Here is a 22,813-nt window from a genome sequence, read left to right on the forward strand (position 1 = left end):
CAGGGCGGCCACCTCTGCCTCTCCAAAAAGTTGTAGGGCCTGCACCCCTGCAGGGTGCATTCTGCCGCAAGGCAGCCAGCTCTTGGGTGCAGGCACCTTGCCCTTGGAGCCGGTACTGCTGCCCTTAGCCATGGTACTGGGGTGGAGGCAGAAAAGAAAAGAAGGAAAAAATAAAGTTAGGGGGGAGAAGTAGGAGTTTGAAATAAGAAGTAATATAAAACAGTAGAAAAGTAACAAAAACACAGTGAAAGTAGAAATAAATCACAAAATATAAACTTAGGGACAGAGAGACAGAGATGATAAATAAAAAAAGTGAGAAAAACATTGAAAATAAGTAAAGATTGCAAAGATTAAAGGTGGATAGAAAACTAGGCCCAGAACCATAGCATAGAGTGAAAAACAAGATGGCCGCGCCCGTTGCGACCACGTGGGTAAGTTTGCGCGATATTTCTTGCTAACACACACTTGTCGTCGTGAACAAGTAGATAGCGTTCCCCAAAATGACATGCACAACGCGAACATGTTATATGTGACCCGGAACAGGAAATAAGGAACAGGAAATAAAGCAACGCGAGCGGGCGGGACAATTGAAAAAACAAGATGGCCCAGCCCATAGGTGACCGCATGGGTAAGTTCACGAGCTACGATCCCCCAAGCACGCAGACAGCACCCCGAACACACACAACGCGCTCCCAAACAAGAAAAACACATCGCGAACATGTCCGACAAGCAACTACGCTTGCTTGCGAAGCTCCCGTAGTGCGAGAACGTCTTTGTGTAGCTTCGCGTAGCGCGACTACGCGTACTACGCCCAGGCCTACTCAAAATCAAGCAAATGCAATCCAGATAAAGTTCTGACCCTGGACAAAGCAACATATGCCATACCCTCTGTAAATACGGTACTTCCTATGTTTACCAAAGCATTGTCGACACTTAAACTTTGAAATTTATAAATAGTCACCCATATGCCAGCAAAAGAGGAAACTGTTTTCTGGGAACATACAAACAACATTCAATTTGTTTTACTTCTTCAATCTGATCAAATTTGATTTTCAAAAATTCCATTCCATCTCTATTTTGATAATTAACAAAATCAATAACTTTACCCATTGCTCCATTTACTAAACCTTTTTCCACATCCAAATTACGCCGTAAGATTACCCGACACTTTACACATACATATAAATTATTTTCTAAACCAGCAGTTTTAGATATAGATTTCTCTAAGGAATCCAATTTTGTTTTTAATTTTTCCGTCAGAATAATAGTAATAATAGTGGTTCCTTCATGCTCTATATTATCAATGGCTTCCATTTTTATTATTTATTCATTTTCTAGCTTCAAAAGTTCTTCATTGAATATAGAACACTCGCGCAGTGTTGGCATTAAGCACATTTAGATTTATTTTCTGCAATATTTTTATATATATTTTTTCAGGAACTATATTTTTATTTGGAAACAAGTTTGTAAGTAGTCGACTTTGCAAAGCTTTTTTGCCATTTTCTGTCAATATCTTGAAGAATAGTTCCATAATCAACATTGTTTGTCTGTCGCATATTTTTAATGAGTTTGTTTTATTCAAAATATGACCAAATGTTAACGTTTCCAACACTTCCCAAAGACTCTTTGCCATCTTCATGTGCAAGTGTTTTAAATACTGGTTGACCTTTTACGGGAGTGAGTTGCAGTAGATCTCCAAAAACTATCACATTTTCCTCCAAATAAGACATCGTATTCTGTTTTTAGAATTTCCTGCATTCTTAAATGCACAAAGGCAAGCATTAAGTTTGAGACCATGCTCACCTCATCAATAATCAGAAGTTTCATTTTCTTTAGCACTCTTTAAACTTCATAACAAGCCTCTTCAGATAGCTTGTGATAATCCAGTTTATTTTCATGCTCTACAGGTAGCATTAGCAAACGATGTAATGTAATTCCTTTAATTGTTGTTGTGTGCTGCCAATCCAGTTGGAGCAGTTACAACACAAGACAAATGTGAGTCAGTTGTTTTCTGTAGATAACTGGTCAAAACTTTAATTAAGAAACCTCTTCCTGTACCAGCATAACCACTGACATACATTCGAATAGATTGAAATGATGTGCATGTGCATTCTTTCTTTCATGAAGAAAACCATGGTCGATCTGTTGTCTTACTTGCTGCTATATTTCTTTTTGTTCAACGTTTAGTTGTTCTTCCAAGTTTCCTAAGTCCATAATATCTTCTTGAGCTTGATGCATTGCTGTTTCCACTTCATTAATGATGATTGCTGCTTCAAGTTCAATAATTGGTTGTCCTAGTGGATCTTGACTCAGTGGAGCAGAACTTTGACTATATTGAGAACTGTCTCTAGCAATCTCAGCTGCAATAGTAGCTTCTTGAGCAAATTCTTCATTAAACATTTTTAGATAATTTGCAAAAACTGTGTATTCAATGCTATCTTTACATGCATTGAAAGAATCTTCATAGCACTGAAAACTTCCAAGTAATTCCAATTCGGTATGCCAAGGCTTGAAGAGTTGCAAAAGTGCTAAATTGTAAAATGCTCTTCTATCAGGAGTCAGCCGCGACCGGTAGTGGGAGTACCATCCGGGCGGTGACATGGGGAGGGGGAGGGGCAGGGTGGGGGGTAGTAATGTATGGAATACAGACTTTAAAAGGTAAGTAAACATAAAAATAAATAAAATGAAATTTGTTACACACACTGCATCGCATTTGGTGATGCAGTGTGTGCAACAAAATTTGTTTTATTTATTTTTAGGTTTACTTACCTTTTAAAGTCCATAATCCACACATTACTACCCCCCACCCTGCCCCTCACCCTCCTCACGTCACCGCCCGGCCGGTACTCCCTCTAACGGCCGTGGCTGTCAGGAGTATCACAAGTCATTTTTCTGTGATTAATCAGGCTTCCTTTGCTTTGTTTCACCAAACATCCTTCTGAACCAATCACTGCATATTTTCCTTCATTTATGTTTTCTGTAGTATTTCTCTGAAAACTGTAATATTGCAGCACTTAATAGATACATATGTTTTCAAGATGACGACTTCTATTGGATAGTATGTATCCAACATGTTTGTTTTGACAATATCTGTACTTTCCGGTTCATTTACTACTAAATATTCAATTTCTTGTATAGATTTAAGTACTCAATTTTGGCTGCAGGAAGACCTAGACTCACCCAAATGATGTTTCTAGACTTTGAGTATAAACATGCAGATGATAACTGATCTGAGAATTCGTATGCTCCAATCTCTCGATGGTATAACATCTTCAAACTAAAAATGTACAATTTCATACTAAGAATCTTCTCGTGGGAAATTTCTTCCCATGTTTCTTTCAACTCCATCTTTTCCGATTTTGTTATGTAAGATGTCACATAATGGTCAACTGCAATGGAATTATCCGCAACATACTGGATATCCATATTAGCATTTCAGATTGAGAGAATAATTATTGATATACTTTGATTCTTCACTTCTTCTCAAATTGTACGTATTTTTGGGAGATTTTCTAGTGATGGTATGTCTCACAGCTGACATGAAACCGTTTACTCTTCCTTTGGATATTACTGGACGTGGAATCCAAAACGGCATTTGGTATAAAACTTTTACTTGGACTTGTACTTTTGTTGACAGTATTTGCCACATTGATGACATTGGAATCGTAACACTTGTTGCCTTAAGGTATTTTCTACTGTTCTTTTTGGTATAGCACGTGTGACATAATCATCAATAAAAGATAAAACAGTGTTATCCAAATCAGTTCCAAATTTGGGTGCATCTCTGATCCATAAAAGCATGTGTATATGAGGAGCACCTCTAGCTTGATCTTCCTTTCTCCAAAACAAATCAACAACTTCTCCAAGGGGAGGATTCTTTTTATTGCAGATAAAAGACATCATAGCTTCAAACCTATGATTGAAATATCTGCATACATTTACAGGATGCAAAGAGCACAATTCTCCAGGTGTCTTGTATTCAATATTTTTTGTATTTGAATTTGCTTCTCGTAGAAATTCAAGTAAATTATCCCAGAGCGTATTCAGCACAGGTTAGGGTAACAAACCATGTAGGAGTTCCTAAGTTCCTAAGCATGCATTTAAGTTCTCCATGATGACGATACCAATACTCATTAGTACCACGCTAACATGCCATCAAATTAATCCGTTGAGATTCTAAATGATCTTCTCTCAGATGTACTTTATCCATAAATTCCTTTGCAGAAACATTTTGAAGATGTACTCCTGTTTTTAATATGTGGTTGACTGCATATGAAAGTCCAGACAAGTCACTCTCAAACAAAGGATGAAATATATATGGGATATATTGTTAAAATCTTGGATCTTCTGCATACAATCTTGGTGTCCGATATTCTGGTGCAGGAATCTGCACTGATCGTTCATCATATCAACCACCTTTTCCAGAGGGGAACAGCTGTGGAAAACAACGAGCTTCCAAACTTTTTTCCCATACACTCATCGGAGTCCCCTTCGCTTTCTTCATTTCATTTAGAATAATTCAATAGTATTCCCCATCACTTCTTTTGAATGAAGTGGATGTACACTATATTGTTCATAAATGTCTGCACTTTTGGACATGTCTAGTTTTTCAATTTGACCACATGACATTTCACTATCATCCCCTAAATGTATTTCTTCTTTTTCCACATACAAATTTTTGTAGTATTCATTGTTTTTTATCAGATATAGTGTTGCCTTTTGCACTTTCCTGGCATCCACTAATTCCTGCCAGATTTTCTTACTCTTAGTAGGAACACCATTAACTACAATAACAAGTGGTTCACTTTCTACATTCTCTACACCAATAGTTTCAATAGTTTCAATATTTTTCTTTAAATCTAGAGGTAAATGTACAACTCTTCCTTTTAATCCTCTCTGTGAATTTGTAGGAGGCAATTTACCTGTTTAAGGCTCCATACGAACAATAGCATGAAACGGGTGCACGCACTGAACCAGAATAGACTCATATGAGTTTAAATCTATTAATTCTGCAGGAATAGTTACTAACTCAAGATTATTATGAACAGCTCGAGCAGGCATTTTATTATCATCTAATTTGTTATAACAATATTTACAAATACGTTGATCAGAACCCAAATCAAAGCACTCCTCTATCAACAAATATGTTGCAAATTCTTTCCACTTATCATTATTTTCTCTTTCACTTTTTAAATATAAATCAACATTTCTAGTCTGATTTCTATAGTAAGTTCTTCGGCCACAAATGCAAGAATAATTTGGCCTTTCACATGAAATCACCTTAAACTTTGTCATTTGTTCTTCAAACTTTTCTGTAGTGACATTTTCCACATTTTCTTCAACATCTATTAATGTCTCACTTTCTCTACTCTCTTTTTCAGGACCAAAGTAACAAAACTGTATTTCATCATAAACCTTTTTTACATATGACACTGAGCCACGCAAAAGAGCACTGTTTAACTCATTTAAAATTATTGCTGGACTTTTGGCATAATGCAATCTTCTGACGAACTTCCGCATTTGAGAATGATCTACTGCTAACATTCTAAAATGATGAAAAAAACTTTGACATACTTTCCTAGAAAGACAAGCCAGAGAATGACCTTGCAAACCAGTATTTTTTCTCACTCTGCAAGGATCTAGTCCTTGCAACATTTTAATCTTTTGTTTAACATTTGTTTTACTATAGTATCATAGAAAATTACTAAAAAAATCAATGGATTCCTGTTGTATACTACAAATACTACTACAATCCCAAGTATACACTGGGGCTTTAGGACATCTCCCTAGAACTTCATCAGCTATCACTTCTTCTACATTTCTTGGAACCATCTTCTCTTTCTCAATTGGACAACCATTTCTAAACTCATAAGCTTGACCACTGATATCAACTGCAAGCAATAATGTATTGGTTTGAAAATAACTCTCCTCTTTAAAAAAAAGGCTCTAAACTTGAACTGTGCTTCCTTTCACCCAAAAAAAAATCACAAAAGTTTGTTCTGTTAATTACTCTTTTCTTCTTACTTCTGACCTTCATAAAATGTATTAGCTTATCTAGTGATCGAATTATGTTTAAAACTAAAATTAATAATTTCCTTTTTAATTCAAAAGCCTTCTCAACAATAGTTTTAATTTCTTTCTTCTTTTTTTAAAATGCTGGTCTTCTTTTGTATTTCTTCACATCTTTCAACAAATTAAAGACAACTCTATTGTTTATTGTCTAATTTCTTCATACTGGCTTTTCCACCTTTTACCATACTTGTGTCTTTTTAATGTGATTTTGCTTTGTTTCTTTTTTTCTTATTTTTTTGTGGTTAAGGCATTCTTTGTACTTTCCACAATGTGCACACTGTTTCTAGGTTTTTACATTTTTAAAATGAATTTGTTTGTTCTCTTACCGCAAGACTTTTTCTTATTCTCCACATGTTGTTGTTCATCTAATTCTTGCTGTTGAGTTTTCTTCAAATAATAGTCCTTTTTATGTTGTTTCCTCTTTTCTGTTTTTCTAGCCATGATAAGTTTATTTTACTGATGATGAACAATATCTGTAAAAAATAAATATATATATTATTGTAATGAATCTATATCATATATACTATTCTATTACTAAACAAACACATTCTACATAAAAACCATTTAAACCCTTCCTTTTGAAATCACAATTAATTTACTGAACTACATAGGTACTAATTTACTAATTATTTCAATGATTAAGTGTTGTACAAATGCATAGACCGTGAATGAGTACCTAGAGTGCTAGTAGTTCACAGCAAGGTGTTCCACTGCTTGTCTCAATGCCTGAGTCAATTTCCAGTGCATAGACAGTGAATGGGTTCCCATAGTGCTAGTAGTTGACAGCAGGATAAGTTTATAAGCGCTTATGTTTCAGCAGAGAGATTTGATAAGGACATGCTTCTGTCAGGATGATTGTAGGAGTGGACACAGACTCACAGTGTGATTCCAGAAAAGCATGAGTATTCCCTGGACTTTTGCAGGACAGACTCAGTAGTCTGCAAGGGGTTAGGGGACCACACACATTGTGCACATTTGACTGTACAACTGCTTGTCTCAATGCCTGAGTCATCTTCCAAGTGCATAGACAGTGACTGGGTTCCCAGAGTGCTACTAGTTGACAGCAAGTTAAGTTTATAAGTGCTTATGTTTCATCAAAGAGATTAGATAAGGACATGCTTCCGTCAGGATGATTGTTGGAGTGGACACAGACTCACAGTGTGATTCCAGACGAGCATGACTATTCCCTGGACTTTTGCAGGACTTTGCAGGACTGACTCAGTCGTCTGCAAGGGGTCAGGACGTCCCCCCGGACCACCCCCTTCCCTACTACCAGCGAGGCAGGGCAGAACAGGACAGCGGACCTTCCAAAAATGGCATGGACCCTCAGCCACACAATACTTGAATATTGCCAGATATGGCAACCAAGTATGTGTGAAGGACGCAACTAACTCATAAATATTAATAATGCACTCAATTCCAAGTGTAGCCATGACGTGCTGGACAAACCTCACTATACAGATCATAAACCTCTCCATCTGGATATATACTGCTAGTGCTTGTAGTGTTGTGCACAATATACACAACCATGTTTCCTCAGGCAGTGGGGAAGATCTCGGACATGTAGCTGTGTTGTCCTCTCCTGGAAATGGAAGCGAAGTGGGCTCGTCCGATGTACGCCAGTCCAGCGAAGGAGTATAAATAAATAAGCCGGGGCTCTGGCTTATTTATTGAAGGCCAACGCGTCTGCCAGAGCGGCGGGCCTCACCCTGCCATGTGGCTGCCGCCATGACCGCTGGCCTCCTCGACACAGGCCCCCTGCGAACCCAGTGGCATAGCACCGCAGACTTATGTCTGTACAGACTACTACACTGCAAACAGCAGGGCTCACAATTCACATCGAGTCTTAAAAGCAGATGATACAGTTGAATAGGCAAGAGACATTGCCTCCCAGTGCGGCCCCCCGGACCATGCATCATCACTGACTGCGCACATGCTGAATGCTTCTGATGCCCCTATCTCATTGCAGCAGAACTCATGCACCCTTCCTGATACAATAACTTGTGTATAATTTCACATCTGCTGTCCTACCTTAGTATATCACAAGTCATGAACCCTTTACGATAGAATCTTTTCTGTATGATTTCATATCTGGTGGTACCCATACCTTAGTGCAGCACAAATCATTGACCCTTTATGATTGAATATCTATGTCTGATCCAATGATTACTGTTGTACTTGTTGCCACCACCAACCATTTACGGAGAGTTGGCTTACAATCACCCCACACGCACCCACCACAGACGTCACCCGACATGTGACTCTGTTAATAATAAAAAGGAGTCAAGCGCACATGCCCGTACCCAGTTCCACTATCTATCTGTGTCCGTGTGTTTATTATGTACGCAACATGCTGCCCCTAGGCCCTACCACATTACATAGTGCTCTGGACAGTGTATGCAACCATCTAACCTTTGACAGTAGGTGAGAACTTTAGTTATGCAACTTTATCTCGGTTAATGTACAAGTATGTACATAGAGCCTGCATCACTACAGTATTTCAAGGAAATTGTATAGTGAATGTATAAGTATGTGGGGATTGGTGGAGTGATTGTATGAGTACATATGTTGGCGCAGCCTAACTCCGACAATGGCCTTGTATCTAATTGGCTGCCCTCCATGTGCCAAAAACTGAAACTTCAACTTTCCATGGCCCTGTATTGCTACTGCTGCAAACCTCCACTGAATGTGCAATAAACATTCATATCTACATAGATATCTCATGTCCACCATCTTTCTTGTGTGGAACTATGGATGAATATAGGGTCAGTAATTCCCCGTACCTTCCATGTTGGCCATATTGTGGGACTTGACTCACAGAGTGACACTTTGGCTTTTGCAACCCGGGTGACGGCAGCACTCCAACACAGACACCCGCATCCAGTGTTTTAAGCTTTCTATAGTCCAAAGCCAACTAAAAAGTAGCCCAAACTAGCCCAATATTGCTACATTAGGGAAGGAAGGGCAGGGACAGCGTCAAGCAGGCAGTGTCTGCATTGGAATTGATGTTGCAGCAGTATGCCAAGTAAATATTTGTCTAATTAAGCACTTTAACTTAGTACTTTGCTGGGGCGTTGTATATATATTTATAATCTGGCAACTAGCACAAACCAAAATTCTACCCCACAACTGGAAAACTATAGCCCAATTGTGCGTGATCTAGCCCAATCTGGCAACACTGATGCCACAGCCACTCCCTCATGGCTGGCATACACCCACACCACACCCATCCAGCACAGGCATCACAGGACACATGACCCTGCTAATATAAAAGACCGGGCGCATGTGCACTACACCATTTTAGAGTTTAGAGTACGGGCCTCACTTCTCACTGAGTTAGTAGCAACGCAAAAACTGAGCGGGTGTAAAACCTGCGATGATGATAGGTGCACTAGTATGTCCTCTGCCATGGCCATATCAAGACTCAGTACCCAATGTGAGACCTATTACCTTCCATAATGGAGGTGAATGATGTTGAGGGTGCCGTGACCACAAAAAGGTGAGCAGTGAGGCCTGGGTGCACAGCGGCGGGCAGATACCGCTGGGTGGCAGGAGTGGATGGGGTGCAGCAGCCTAGATGCAGAAAGGCTGCACAGCTATTTAGGCGTACCCAGTTGTATATACCCTGCCATTACCCTTTCTTATTGCATTTTGATCAAGTTTTCCAATAGCAGAACAGTTTTTACAGTCGGACAAATGTTCGTCGCTCCCACATCTGTAGCAAAGTAGTTGAGTATTTCTTTATTTCATACTTTGTACCCTTAAATTTACCAACAAATGTCCTGTCGCTAAAGCCGCAATAATGTTATCACCGTTCTTGATAATATGGCCCTGGGTGCGCAGGGGCAGTTAGACACCTCTGGGCAGTGGAAGTGGATGGGATGCAGCAGCCTGGGAGCACAGAGCCGAAACAGAGAATTACTTGTGTGCAGTTGTATATTGTCTGCAATTACTAATTCTATACTATTTTTCAGATAACTGGTTGAAGACACACCGGTGACACAAAAGTGAGCTGTGAAGATTTTCTCCAGTGTCAATACTCCCTCTCCATCTCTTCCTTTCTCTCTTTCTCACATATTTTCTCTCTTTCTGTGTCTCTTCCTTTCTCTCTCATTCTTTCTTTCTCTCACTTCCTCTTTCGCTCTCTCTTCCTCTCTCTCACACTGTTTGTCTCTCTTTTCCTCTCTCTCACACTCTTTCTTTCTCTCTTTCTTGTATCTAACCCTCTCTTTCTTTCTTTCTTAAAATGTCTCTCTTCTTCTTTCTCACTCTTTGTCTCTCTCCCTTCCTCTCTCTCACTCTTTTTCCCCCTCTCTTCCTCTCTCTCTCTTCCTCTGTCACGTTGTTTCACTCTTTCTCTCTTCCTCTTTCTCACTCTTTCTCTATCTCCTCTCTTTCTCTCTCTGTCTTCCTCTCTTTCTCTTTCTCTCTCTCACTCTTCTCTCTCACATTGTTCCTCACTTTCTCTCTTCCTTGTATCTCTCTCTTTCTCTCTCTCACTCTTTCTCTCTTTCCCTGTCTTCCTCTTTCTTTCTGTCGTCCTCTCTCTCTTTCTCTTTTGCCCTCTATCGGTCACTCTTTCTCTCGATTCTTCACACTGTTTCTCTCTTTCTATCTTCCTGGTATCTCACTCTTCCTCTCTTTCTCTCTCCTTTGCGGAACGCATAATGCATCATCCTACTTTTCTTTTTATCTTGCAGGCTGTGATTCACAAATCGTCGAGGGATGACATGCCTTGGCTATACATAGTTTTATTTGTTGTTGTTTTCTTTTATTAAACTATTTTACGCATAGTTTTATTTGTTGTTGTTTTGTTTAAATAAAATGTTTTATATGTAAATCCATACATGACTAAGATTCTTACAAGCTCACAAGCATTTTTTTTTATTAAAACTACAACACCAGCCGATTTGTTAGGCTCCACATTTAAAAATGTTCCTGTCACATTTATTTGTGGGGGGTGAGCGAGGATGGCGGACAAGCAGTTGCTGCTGAGGGATGTCAGGGTACTGTTGGGTGTCGGACCTGCATCATCGTTGCCTCCATTGCTTCTCTTCTCAGAGACCCGCAAACCGGCAGCCAGGCTCATAAAAGTGTAGGCCCGAGAAGTTGCATCGGAATAGCTGCAAGCCCACCAGTGGTTCGCAGAGGGAGACTTGAGGGCCCAAGAAGGTTGTTGATGGTATGCTAGTGATGTGGAAAGAGGGTGCGTTACCTGCTGATGTGGGGAGAGGCAGCGTGGAAGGGTTATCTCTCACAGACAGAGCTCCGGTATGTTTTCAGAAATGCCTCAGACAGATGCCAGCTAACGGACTGAATCACAAAATGGATTTTCAATGCTTATATAGTAAGACTTATGAACAGTTCATCCCCAAGCTCTCAGAGGGACAACTGTGGCCTGTCCGCTCGACTCACAGAGGCAGAACTACGAGCGGTCCGCTCCCAAAGGAACAGCAGCGTAGTAGCTCGAAGAGGTACAGGTACAGCCGTGTACTAGCTCGCAAAGGTAAACAGCTGCGAGCCGACGGACTGGCTTCTAAAGGCATACCTCCAAAGTGGTGATGTTGGGCACAGAGAGCGTGAAAAGGTTATCTTCCTATTATTGTCCTGGAGTGGAAGTCGTGCTACTTGGCGCTCACCTGTTTATCCTTTATTGTTATTAAATCTTGAACATTCACTGCGTCCAAATCATCATTACACAGAGCTCTGCTATATTAAATTGCCCCCGGAACCTTTCTTTTATATTTTCACTCGATGCGAGGCACAAGATGGGTGCTAGCACTTCCTGCTTTGAAGAGTTAGCAGCCAATCAGAGGCAAGCTCCTACTCAGGAGTAAGGCACCAACCATATATATATATATATATATACATATATATATATATATAACCACGTTCCACTCTCCACGCTACATTTCTCGCAGCGCTCACCAGAAATGAGAGAGACGGACTCTTGCTTTGTGCAGCAGCCGCTGGTATTTGTTATTTATCAAATATTCTGTGCATTGCTGTGGCAAAAAAAACAAATGCGTTTCGGCGTTCCCTGACGCCTTGTTCGCTGGTATTCTGTGTGTTAAGACCCTGAGATACTGAAAGCTTTTGTTGATTTAGCAGAGATAAGACAGAAAACAGATCCAATCTATTGTGATGCTGCCTGGTCATTTTCTAAATACACATATAAACATTGTTATTTTGTGCGTAAACTTATAAGCAGACAGAACAAAACATTCTTTTGTTTTTACATCATTGTAGAGGTAGAAATACGTTGTCTACTTTTCCCCTACTTTACCAAATGTATAGAATTATCTGTGCTTAAGCTGTCTTACATTGCTACATTTCTATGCTTAATCGTTTGACTACTCATGTGTCCATGATATCCACCTACACTAGTGCTAAGTGCAACAATTAAAAACATTTCTAGCCGAAGTTCAATAATTACATATCCCAGCCGGGAGTATTATAACAAAGTTTGTATGAGAGCTTCAACAATATGATTTTTAACATCAGAGGGGGAATCAAGGGAAAGAAGGTAGACGAACCATTGTCTAATGGTGAAAAATTATAACTGTACAAATACAATATTCACTTAATTTGACTGAGAGAACGGATGGTTCCTGGATTATCACTCTCAGTCATGCCATATTTGCATTTAACGTTTCTGCCCATATCTTAATTTAGAGTTTACATTTAAACACCACACCTTTTCCTATATTTATTAGTGATCCTTATAACCAAGTTGGCATTTGTGACCTTATAAAGTAGGTAGTATCTTTTCCTATGTATTGTTTCTGATTTGAAAATGTGGTTTGATACCTTTCATTGACTACACGGTATCCTATCAAGTAGGTTCCTCGCATAAACAATAGGTTAATAGCTTTAAAACCTATTACTACAACTATCAACAGTTTTTATACATTTCAAAATATTAAAAATCAAATGTTGTATGTTATATTTTTGTTCATGACAAATCAACATGTACACATCGTCCTGTGTGGATATAAGATGTCTACAGTATTTCAAAATTATCCTAGGAAGTTGTGAAGGTCTTCGCAAATGTTAAGGCCTCGTGGACTCTTGGTTTCTAGTTCCACTATGTAACTGGTTTCTAACCAGCGGAGTTGTTTTTCCCTATCTCCACCCCTTTTATTACTAGGGATATGATCTATTACGAAATAGCTGAGTACATTGAGGTTACCTCCATGTTCAGCTTTTACGTGCCTGGCAACAGGGTATGTAGGGTCTGAATTTACCGTGGCCCTTAGGTGCTGTAAAATTCTTGCCTGTACCGGAAGCTTGGTGCTCCTGACATATCTTAATCCACATTCACAGGTTAAAATATACACAGCATACTCAGTTTTGCAAGTGTAATGCCCTTTGATCTTAATGGGTCGGTCTGAGAATGCGTTGGTGTATGTTGTGGTATTAGAGCCAAATTTACAGGCTCGGCAAGAAAAGCATTTAAAAAAGCCATTTCGGGAGGAAAGCCAGTTATCTTTATTGAAAATCTCCGGACTGGATTTCACCAGGTCAGATTTCATAGAATGGGCCTTACGAAAAGTGAAGTTGGGCTTATTCACATACATGTCTTTTAGGATGCCATCAGTCATCACAATAGGCCATTCTTTATTCACAATCTTTCTGATGATCTTAGATTGCCTGCTGTAGGTTGATATGAATCTACACATTTTATTGGAACTATCTTTCTCCTCGTTTGTATTCATTATAGGGAAAGTTCCTTGAATGTTCTTATCTGCCCTAGATTGTAAAAGGGTTTCTCTCTTAATTAGAGCGACTTTTTGCAGAGTAGCTGTCAGATTTTTTCTCATTATAGCCCCTTTCTAACAATCTATGTTTGGTTAAAATAAGAGCTTCCTCACATGCAGGTTCCGTACTACATGTTCTCTTTACCCTGAGAAATTCGCCATAGGGTAGGCTGGCTATGGTGTGGCTGGGGTGAAAGCTGCTCGCATGAAGCAGGGTATTCTATTTGTCCTGCCTTGATGTTAACCTGGATATCAAGGAAACTAATGGTGGTTGTGTTTATGTGATGTGTGAATTCCAAATTACATAAGTCCATAAATTCAATTGCCTTCACCTCCGTACCTTTCCAGATAATAAATATAAATATATAAAATAAATATGTTGTCTATAAATCTCCACAGACGTACAACATAACTGTCATACAGGGCTTTATGTTCCCCCCTGAGGACATGCTCCTCCCACCAGCCCACATGTAAACATGCGTAACTGGGGGAGAAGCATGCCCCCATAGCCACTCCTTGTTTTTGCCTATAGATCGTGCCATCATATAGGAACCTGTTATTGTGGAGGCACCACACGCCTTGCATCTTCCACAGGGGAAGAAACCTTTCATCTCGGCTAGTGTGCTCGGCTTCACAGCCGGGGTATCTAGATGGCTGTGCCCCAATTTATCTCTGAGGGACCTAGCTTTTCTAAAGGTTACTTATAGCACTGGTGGAATATCCATGCCGATAATTGGATCGGTTTTCAGGACGTGCCAGTTTTTTCACAGGCACGTCCTGAAAACCACTAGGTTCCTCAGAGGTAAACAAAGATATGAGCTACCCGGTGGCAAGGCAATTTGCCATCAAACATCAAAGCAACAGAGATCTACTCCAATACTTCGGATTAGATCATGTACCAGTGCATGTTAGAGGAGGGGATAGGACACTGAAACTTAGAAGGTTGGAATCTAGATTCATCATTGATTTACAAACTAAAATCCCAAAAGGTCTGAACAGCGGAGAAGAACTGGCAGTTCACCTAGGGAGCTAGGTTAAGCCATCCTTAAATTCATCCAGAACACATGTCTAAAGATATAAGAATAAGAACTTCTTGGAAATGTGGTGACAGGTGTGACATGCCGATATACAGCGTTATTTATGAGGTTAAGAGGCGGTTCCAGGCACAGGAATCGCCATCCGCCGATCCACGGCTAGATTTAGCAAAGTGATGTGCAGGATAACTGACTTTCGGCATTATGCTGATTTTCGTAAATACTGTTATGTGAATATATTCAATGTAAATACATTTATGTATATTATGTAGATAATGATCGATATGGTGTATATATGTACATTGTTCAGAGCGGTTTTGCACATTACAAGATGGCGCTCACTGAGTAGTAACGGTGAGCAGTCCTACCTCAGTTTTGCACATGTCACTTGTTGTTTTAAATAAACACTACCTCAGTTCACTTATCATGAACACACAGAAGAGGGGGGAAACCCGAAACGCGTTTGTGAAGCGTTGAGAAAATAAAAATCTGATAAACAATCCTGCGAGTGCTGCTACTTCCATCCCGGCTGGGCGAGAGTGTTTTGGAGCAGGATATTGACACGGAGCACCACCGTGTGAGCGGCACCCACCTACAAGTGTCCCGTTGTTTGCAAAGGTGCAAAGGAGCGAGAATATATATATAGTAGCACCCCTGAGAAGGGGAGGTGACAGGGATGCTGCACTTAGGAAGTTGGAAACTAGATATATTTTGATGTTGAACAGTAAGGCACCGCAGGGACTCAATGCCTCAGAAGATTTTTACACCTGCCTCTGAGGCAAATATTTTCTTTAAAACAAGCTGCGTCAACTTGCGTTAATGTTATCAGTTTATAAATACACACTTGCACGCACAATGGATATAACCTGCTGTAATACCAACTGGTTGGTGCAAGTGTGATATTTACTCTTAGTTGTATTTTAAAACCTTGTTTATTGTTATACAGAACCTGCCACCATTTGTGTTAGGTTGTCAGACTGGGATCAGTCTGTTTAATATCACACCTATATAACACAAATTAGTGTTAACCCCAAAAAAAAGGTTTGGCTTTTTCTTCTTTTTTTTTTGGGAACATGTAATCTGGTATTGGTGGGGGAGTGTCGTTTTTCAGAAATGGGTTCTTACATCAACCACATATCCCTATCAACGATTACATGCACTATTGAGCACTTCATTATTATTTGTATCACTGATTCATCCAGCAGGGTATTATCACGTAGTATAAGTATTAGCGAATTTGCACATGAACGTATTATACATGTATTGGCGAATCAACTAAGCTGGGGGTATTGATGTTGATTCATTTTTTCTTGTACATAGAAAATTGGATTATAAGTTATATGTAAATACATGCTCAGCATTTTTACGGGATTTTTGTATATATGTATATAAATGTTTATAGATACATATCTATCACTCTTATGGTGTCGTGCACATTAATGCACGTGTAAATCAGCAATGCTATCCAGAGTGGTCATGGTACAGATTCCTAAAATTGTCATTGATATATATGAATATAGAGTATATTGTGGTGAGGGATTTATCCAGCAACTGTGTATAATCATGTTGTCAATGACATATAAGATTACCAGCACTATGCGAGCCAATTCAGTAGCGTGATTCATGTGATTCTTGTGCAACATTACGATTAGAGGGATTAATCCCATTATTGTGATTTTTGTTTTCAAAGCACACAGCAATGTAAGGGTTAAAATTGTAGTATTTTTACTATTTTCCTTGTGTTTTAAACATATACCCACTGTGATTGGATAATCCAGCTGCACTAGCACTTTAAATTTCTGCCGCCGCCCTCAGTGGCGCCATGTGACCAAGGCCTCTGGAAGGCCGAAACGTTATGCTGTCCGTTGCAGAAAATAAATAATTACTCACGGAAATCTGGGTCTCCTGTTTCTTGACGGTGCCGCGGCGGGATTGAGTCTGCTGCATTGTGCGTTGAAACCTGTGTGGATATATATATATATATATATATATATATATATATATATATATCTACCACTTGGCTCCCTTCCTCTTCGTTAGGCGCTGCTTTTCCTTGGTCGCGTTACTCCTGCGGTTGAGCCAACCACTAACAATTTACAACAGGTTTTCCCCGGTCCCGGGGATGGTTGGAGTCGCAGAAGAAACGGAAATCAATCGCTTATTTTCGTGAAAGTTTCTTTATTTCATAAATCCATTGGGGGATCAAAAGCAAAAAACAACAAAGGACTGGGGAAAACCTGTTGTAAAATATATATATATATATATATATATATATATATATATATATATATATATATATATATATATATTCACAGTGATGTCATGAGAAGGGCAATATGTGAGGTCATAAGCAGTGCATTGTAGCAGATGCGAGTTATAGTTAGCTCGGGTAACTATAGCTGCTGAATTTCACTGGTTTGTCTGAGTGAAATCTGAGCCTAACTATAATGTCCCTGTAACTTTTGATTTTTTCATTGAATTTCTAACGTTTTTCAAATGCTAATTCCTAACTATAACGTCCCTGTAATCTTTGTTTTTTCTGTGAATTTCTAAGTTTCTTTTATTTTAATACCAAACTATAACGTCCCAGTAACCTTTTTTTCCAGTGAATTTCCATCTTTTTTTAAGTAGTAGTCATGTTTGCACAGTGGTAGAGAAAGGGGGTAGGCCTCCAACAGTTCTCAGGAAACCCGCTGTGAAAGACTTAGGTGGCACCAGGAAGGCTTTTGGCCCCCAATGTCCCTCAGGAGTAAAGTAGACTTCATCCCCCAGCCAGTAGTGCACCAGGAGAAGCATTTACAGAGTGGTGGAGAAAGGGGGCGGCCCACGAAGACCCATCAGCAATCCTGAAGTGTGGGATTTACTGAAGGTAACAGTGACTCACTCAAACAGCCATTCACTCCCCCATAAAGCCACTGATACATCCACTCACTCAACAATGTAGGCACTTACACAGTCACTCACACACACACAGCTACTCACACACACACTTATATACCCATACAGTCACTCTCACACACACACACACACACACACACACGCACACATACAGACACTCAGACACCCACTCACACATGGAAATACTCACAGTCACAGAGCCACACACATGATATATGTTCCATTTATTGATTTGTGAGTGATACAAAGCAGCCTGATGGTGGATCTTCTGGCAACTGATAATCAATGTAGGGCCCTCAAGGCAGTGAAGATGTGAGTTTGTGGCTTTACATGTGGGGATAATCTAGCAGCAGAGTTCTGAATTCATTGTAGTCTTTTTTATAATTGGTAAAGATGATCTGTGGAAGACGCCTTTGGAATACTGTGTGGAAATCCTAGGAGGAGAAAGATGCAGCACAGACCTTTCATAGTAATGAAGCCTGATTTTGCTGTTTTCTCCACTTAGGTATTCATTGATAGTTTGGAGTCCATGGCAATCCCAAGTTTTCTAACTTCCTTGGCTACTTTGGGAGGTTGTCCCTGGATGTCATCCCATGCACTAAGTGGGCCATCATTTTTCCAATCACCACAAGTGAGTATTTCAGTTTTGTACGCATTCATTTTGAGATGGCTCCATGTCATCCACTGATCAATGGCTTAGAGGCAACTGATGATTTTGAGTTTTCAATGACCTGGGGCTTTCCAGTTTAAGAAGTATGTATGTGTCATTTGCGTTGGTATAGCATGTGAGATTAAATTAAATGAGCATTGTTGGGAATGTCTTCGTGAAAATGTTGAAAAGCATGGGTGAGATGATAGAGCCTGGAGGGACCCCTGCTGTCATGTAGTACGGTTTGGATGCGAAAGGGAAAGTATGGATGACATTTATTCTGACATTTATTCTGTTTTGAAGGCAGGGTGTGATCCAGTAGAGAACAATACCCTCAATGCTGGCTTGCTTCATGGAATCTTTGGATTAGAGTGTCAGGATCAACTGTGTCGAAGGCAGCTGAAAGGTCCAAGAGATGCAGTGCAGCACCCTGTTCTGGTCTACTGTGTTTTTAAGGTCATCCTACATAGCAATGAGGGCAGTTTGTGTGCCTCTACCTGGATGGAATCCTCTTTAGAAGTTGTAACGTATGGCGTTGTCATCAATGAATTTTGACATCTGGATGAATGCTGCTCTTTCTATTAGTTTGCTCAGAAAAGGTCCATCTGTAATCAATCTGCAGTTGTTTGATTCATGTTGGTCCAGGTTTGTTTCCTTTAATATTTATGTATGCTTTTTTGGAAATATTCTTTTAGTTAAAGAATCATTGATGATTGTTGTAACTGGGGTGGTAGCCGAGATAGTTAAAAGAATGTTCCCAAAGATTTGTGGTGGACAAGATTTAGAAGGGAAACCAACTGGTCAGCATGCTTTGATAAGATCCATAAATGTAATTTTTTATAGTTGTTTGAAAGAATGGAGAGGCTGGGTTAACCTACACTTGGAGGGAAATGTTGGAGATTGGTTGGCGCTTATGGTTTTCCTTTGTTTAAATAGGAGTCCAACATGTCTGCTTTGGTTGTGTAATGATTTACTAGTTTGTCAGTAAAATATTGAGTAATGGGATGAGTTCCTTCTCTGCATTAAGGTTTAGGAAATTCAGTGAGAATTTTATACAATTCTTTATTTGCACATCTAGCATTTTGTATTCTGTTTGAATATTACTTCAGTTTTTAGCATGTTTGATTGTTGACTTGTATGTTCTGTTATGTTTGTGTAGGTGAACTTTGCCTTGATTGTTTTCTGTTTTGAACCAGGTGCATTGCAGCTTTGCACATTGCTGTTTTATGAATGAATGAATAAATGAATATACACTTATAGAGCGCATGGCTACCAAAGGCCTCCCAGTGCTAGAGACAGAGCCATCAACCGAGATGTATCAGTGGATTCAAGGGAACAGCAGAGACTTCAAAAGTTTGCGGAAGGAAAGATAATTGACCTCAAGCTGAATGTGCCCTAGTAGCTGATTACAGCATTTCGTGGCAATGAAGGAGAACAGATGGCCACCACTCCGAGCTCGGTTTACTCTAAGAAATGCTGTAAGATGTTTCTTCTCGGAGCGCAGTGATCTTTTAGGGAGGTTTGGGGGAAGAATAGATCGAAGGATCGGTGGGGCCCTTGCCTAGAGCAACTTATGGGCAATGCACAGAGCCTTAAACTGGATTCTTTTGTCTACCAGCAGCCAGTGCAAAGAGATGATATGGGGTTTAGCAGATTCTCGATTATGCGCCTGCATAAGAAGTTGTGCAGCACAATTTTGAACCATTTGCAGTTTTTTAATTGTAGAGCAAGGCGAGCCTAGGTAGAGCACATTGGCGTAATCAAGCCATGAAAGAATCAAGGCTGGCAGCAATAGTTTCCTAGCATTAAAGGGCAGAAAGGGAAGAACTTTTCTAATCATTTTCAGGATACCATAGCAGGTACCTGCCACCCTATGCACCTGTTCGTTAAAATTCAGGTTGTGGTCCAGCCACACCCCAAGACTTTTTATTTGATCTTTGGGAGGGCATAACACCTAGACATTTTGGTCAAAGTATGCTGGTATCAAGGTTAGTGGTCTTGCCCAAAAACATCAGCTCGGTTTTGGCTGCATTCAACTTTTGAAGGAGCCATCCATCCAAGCGGAGACCCTTTCCAAGCAGTTGGCCAAATTGATCTTAGTATTGTCCAAAAGATTGAGGGACACAATCAGCCGAGTGTCATCAGCATAAGAGAGGATCCTAACCCCAAAGGGCTTGTCCACCTCGGCCAAAGGGCGCAAATAAACATTAAAAAGCATGGGGCTCAGGGAGGAGCCCTGAGGCACCCCACATCGCAAAGGCATCTTCTCCGATATGCAATTGTCCTCAAAGACTTGGAATGACCTGTCTACCAGGAAAGACTCAAGCCATTTGAGTAAGATGCCTGTAATCCCAATTTCTCTGATTCTTGCGATCAATAATTGGTGATTGACCGCAATGAGGTTGAGCAGTACAATAGCCGCGGACCCAACGACTTCCAGAATTTTTCTGGATTCTTCAACCACCGCTAATAAGGCAGTCTCCATGCCTTGTTGGGCTCTAAAACCCTTTTGAGAGGCGTGAAGGCGTTCATTGTCCTCCCAAAAAGCGGACAGAACAGAATTGACATATTTTTCACTTATTTTCGCAATCCCTAGCAGGAGTGAAATCGGCTAATAGTTAGCAAAGACTTCAGAATCAAGGGTGGGTTTCTTCAGAAGAGCTCTAACCATTGCCCATTTCCATGAGGAAGGAACGATCCCAGAGGAAAATGAAATATTGACGAGATCCAGAATAACTGGAGCAACAGAGTCAAAGACCTGCTTGAGAATGATAGGAGGTACAGCATCACTCAGGGAGCCGGATTTCAAACGGTCGAAATACATTTTTAAAGATTTCATATCCATGAGAGGGATTGTTTCAATGAGAGGGTCTATCAATCGGGATTGAGCATCTGCAAGAGGGGACTTTACAGAAACTGATAGGGGGGAAAAGGTAGAATAGATATCTTCAATTTTCCTATTGAAAAAGTAAGCCAAATTATTACAGCGTCCTAAGATGCCCTCTGATGGCAAAGGGGGCTCAGGAGGAATAAGGAGGGATTTTGCAATTTTGAAAATTTCAAGGGAGAGTTGGAGGCTGAGATAATCTTCTTTTCATAATACCCAGGCTGGGTAGTTCTAATTTCTGACTTGTGGGCTTTAATGGCTTCTCTATATTTAGGTTTCTCATTCATATAAGGTGCTTGTTTTCCTTTCTCCTGTTTTATAGTTGTTAGTGGTATTAAGACATCAAAAGCCCCTGATAGAATTATTTTACTGAATTTATTGTATCTAGATCTGTGTTGTGTTTCAAGGTATTCAAAATTGAGTTTGCTTTAGGGTCGCCATGCGATTGCATGGAAGGAGGCCTTAGGTGAGGCGATTTGTCATGTTTTGTGTCTCAGTTGGTTGTCTGACCATATGACTGGAGTAATACTTTGCAAGGTAACTAGTTCTGGATTTGTGATTTGACGATTTTATGCATAATGAAGTGAAAATACAATGTAAGAAAAATCCCAAACCTGTTTAGGAACATAAAGTACATTTTTATAAATAAAATCCAAGCAGTAAAATCAGAGATATGCAATTTTGTGTTTTAAGTGAAAATATCACCGAAAAGCACAAAGTGCTATTTTGTTAGTCATCTGGTCTTGCTAGAGGCAGAGAAAGACAGAAATTCAGGCTGACAGCGTTGGAACGCGAGTTGGACACAGTGATCAAATTGGTCCTACTGGAAAGTTACTTTCTAAGACTGGTGTGAAGAGTCCCGTTCTTAGAGGAGGAAGCTGCGAAGAGGAGGCTAAGCATCATAGACAGTTGTCTCTGTAGTGCGATGAGCAGGTCAAGCACAGTGGACAGTCATTACTATAGCGCGAAGGTTTGATCAAGGGTTGGGGACGGTCATTGCTGTAGCTTCGAGTTGGAAGTTGTCTCGGGTTATGGAGAAGTGTGGCTCAGGGGTTAGAGGCAGCAGACCCGGAAGCTGAGATCAGTCCTGGACCAGGGTTCATTTCCCGCCTCGGCGGGTCATGGGCTAAAAATTCCACGGACTCGATAATTCTCGCCCCGGTGCCTCCTCGACTCACGGGTTCACACTCTGCGACTCTGGGCAATAGCTTGCTTAATCTCCACAACGGCCCCTCGCGGCGGGATGCCTGACTTTCACCTTGTGGATACCCTGCTATCTCACAGGGGAATACCAGGAAGGGTTCCCTAAGCAAGCGCCGGGAAACCCACTGCGGGTAGCTGTGCGCTATATAAGCTCAACTACATTTACATTTACATTTACATCGCTGCAGCAGTGTGGGTGCATGTCTCGCATTGCCAGTCACAGTGGACAGTTGTTGGTGTAAAGAGCAGGTTTAACTTGAGTTTTGCGTTAGCGGTCGTCACAGGTGGCAGAGTCTTGGTGCAAATCAGA

The sequence above is a fragment of the Lissotriton helveticus genome, chromosome 5_1, assembly GCF_964261635.1.
Source record: "Lissotriton helveticus chromosome 5_1, aLisHel1.1, whole genome shotgun sequence".
Lineage (NCBI taxonomy): Eukaryota > Metazoa > Chordata > Amphibia > Caudata > Salamandridae > Lissotriton > Lissotriton helveticus.